Here is a 3,009-nt window from a genome sequence, read left to right as displayed (position 1 = left end):
CAAGCTCGTCAAAGACGGCGTCCAATGGCACGAATGGATTCCAGTGATGAAGCCAGGAGATGATTCAACAGGAACGACGACGGCACCCCGAACCCCCTCCTTGTCCAGCGCCTCCCCCACCACCGCGCGAGACGGTCCAGCTCATTAGATAGATAGGTGAAGAAGGATACTAGGTCCGGAAGCCGTAGCTCATAGAAGTCGATGGGGTGATCGAATGGGTTTAGCCCGATGGTCGGCATGGTCGCGCTGGCACAACAGTACGCATCGCAAAGCTTCAACACATGTGTTGTAACATGATCCAGCAAGCGGTCGAGTCAACCTTGGACCTCCTCACGATCGGCCCGTTCGCGCTCCAACTGACTCGCCATCTCGGCAAGCTGACCGCCTAGCGCATCTGTTGATTCTCGCAACAACGCCGCCGACGACTGAAACACCTTAGTGGTGTACTCCTGCCGCTTTTGGAGCTCCGCGAACAACCTCTCATAACAAAGGAGCAACTCACTCTTCTGCTCCCTGAGCTCACGGAGCTCCACGTCCTTGGCCTGGAGTTGCGCATCCTTGGCCTAGAGCTCCTCTATGAGGCGCCTCAGCTCAGACACTGTGATCTCGTGTGCCCCCATGGAAATCGGTAGAAGGAATGGGGAAGGCAAGCAAGAGGGGGAGAAAAGGCCAAGCTATCTACGGCAATGTGGAGGGAGCCAGAGCATGAAGATGGAGGTCCGCTGCCTGATCCTAGAGGTCCTCCTCCTTATAGAGCGAAGATCAATCAATACTCCTAAATCTTTTGGTTTTCCCCATGGGAAACCCCAATTCATGCCCTTTCAAGAGGCATCATGACCCATGTCGCGTCCAAAGACCAAAGCAACGCAGCGGTGGATATTTTAATTTTACCTAGCAACTAGTAGCAACAAATGAGAAGGCAGTATGACTACTGAATACGCCTTGTCTCTCTTACGATTCTATACACGGCTAAGCGAAACCCGAGACTGCAGTTCACCATAACACGTCGTAATAATAGGAGTTTCTGGTATTGCGGTTAAACGCTAAACGATATGGCGCGTTATTTGTTGGAACGCCTTTTGGGTGGGCGCGTTTGGCGGTTGCCACGTTGGCGGCCGGTCATCGGCGTCGGTCAAAGGCGCCTTCAAGGGCAGCGCTGCGACGTGCAAGTGACGCGCCTGCTGGTCCGACGCGAAAGGGGAGTCAGGCGACGAGATAAGTTTTTTTTTGGGGGGGGGGTCAGTGGATGAAATAAGACCATCTAAGGGTCATTGTAAAAATAAGGGTAATGTTTATACCCGGTCGACCGGACGAATACTCCGCCGGTCACACGCGAGTCGTGCGACCTGTGTGGACCCGACGCTCGCGTCGCTCGTCACGTGTGCCTGTGGCCCACAAGCTGCCCAACCGCTCCATCCTTATCCCCCTCAGTCTTCTTCCACCTAGCGTCAGATCCAATCCTCTTTTCTTCCTTAACCGCGTCGCATTCAACATCTCACCCAACCTCTCACCTCACGAGCGCTGTTGAGATTTTTATGCGGGAGCTGGCGGTTGCCGGCGTGCTAATGCGAGGGTTGGCGGGGAGTGACGCACTGGGGTGCTGCAAACCCCATCGACGTCAATTTTGTTGGCCGTTATGGCCACGGTTGCTTGCAACTTGGGATGCCATGGCCGTCCCTATCCTCGCCCCCCCCCTCGCGCGGTGGCGAGCTAGGACCGGCGACTTGCTGCAACCGGTGTTGGTGTTGCATCCGGCCGCCGCGTTTGCTGGAACCGCACGCAGAGATGCTGGAACCGGCAATCTCTGGTGTTGGAACCAGCGTTTGCTCGTGCTTTCGACAACACTCCAACGATGTTGAGCTGCAACCTTGCTATGATTTGTTGCAAACACCCATGACAAAGATGCAACCAGCGGGAGTCCATCCCGGCGGTGGTGACCACGACCTGATGGAGGTGCTACACCCACGACGCGCCATGCTGGAACCATTTTGTTTTTTGCTGCAACCATCCCCAATGTTTGCTACTACCGTCTTCAGATTCTGCTGGAACCAACCCAATTTTTGCTACCATCGTCTTGGCTTTGCTGGAACCGCGTCTCATTTTGCTTCCACCACATTGTATTTTTGCTGGAACGGCGCCTCATGTTTTTTTGCTTCCACACATTTTGTGTTTTTTGCTAGAACAGGTGTCCTATTTTTTGCTTCCACCGTGTTTTTGATTTGCTGGAACCGGCACAGGGTTTTGCTTCCACCGTGTTTTTTTGCTTCTCCCACCATTTGATGCTGCAACCAGTGACCAGGAAGACCGGCGAGGGCGAGGGCCGGCGCCCGCGAGGGCAACGGCCGGCACCGGCGAGGAAGCTGACCGACGACGAGGCGGTAGGTGAGGGCAGCAAACAGAGAGCTTGTGCGGCTGGCGAGATGAAAGGAGCGACGAGATGCAGGGGAATCTTTTTTGTACCGGCCCGTTTTTAATCAAGACTAAGTGCATCGTACGGTTAGCATCATCCAAATCGTATGGCTGCGTTGGGCCGGTCCGCCGGCGCCTATCACCCGCCTAAAAATAATACCAATTGTAGCGCCTACGTCACATGAGCCCATGTCCCATTTCGTGTTTGTGGAATCCAGGCAGGCCCGATCGGACGGCTTCATCGATCGCCTCATAAATCACGAGCGTCAGCGATTCCCCGTGCAGCAGCTTCATCGATGGCATGGCACGGCTTCGCGCCGTGGTCTGCTCGATTCCTCGTGTAGCGGTCAGTGCCCAGACCAGTACTCACAGTGCAATTATCACGCAAGCAGCCCAGGGTGCTCCTCCAGTGGCCGTAGCAGTCCGCCCATGCCCCCAGCCAGCGAGCAGAGCGGGGCGGAGTGCCGAATGATGGCGCTCCGGGTCCGGAGCCGGGCCATGGCAGGCAGCGGCAGCGGCGGCGGCGATGATGATGTCCCCCGCGCGACAGCGTCGCTGGCCCCGCCCCGTACGCGCGCGCTCGAACCTCGCTTCGCGTCT

Source organism: Aegilops tauschii, chromosome 6, assembly GCF_002575655.3.
Source record: "Aegilops tauschii subsp. strangulata cultivar AL8/78 chromosome 6, Aet v6.0, whole genome shotgun sequence".
NCBI lineage: Eukaryota > Viridiplantae > Streptophyta > Magnoliopsida > Poales > Poaceae > Aegilops > Aegilops tauschii.
The sequence above is the reverse complement of the archived record's forward strand: the minus strand, read 5'-3'. Positions refer to the sequence as shown.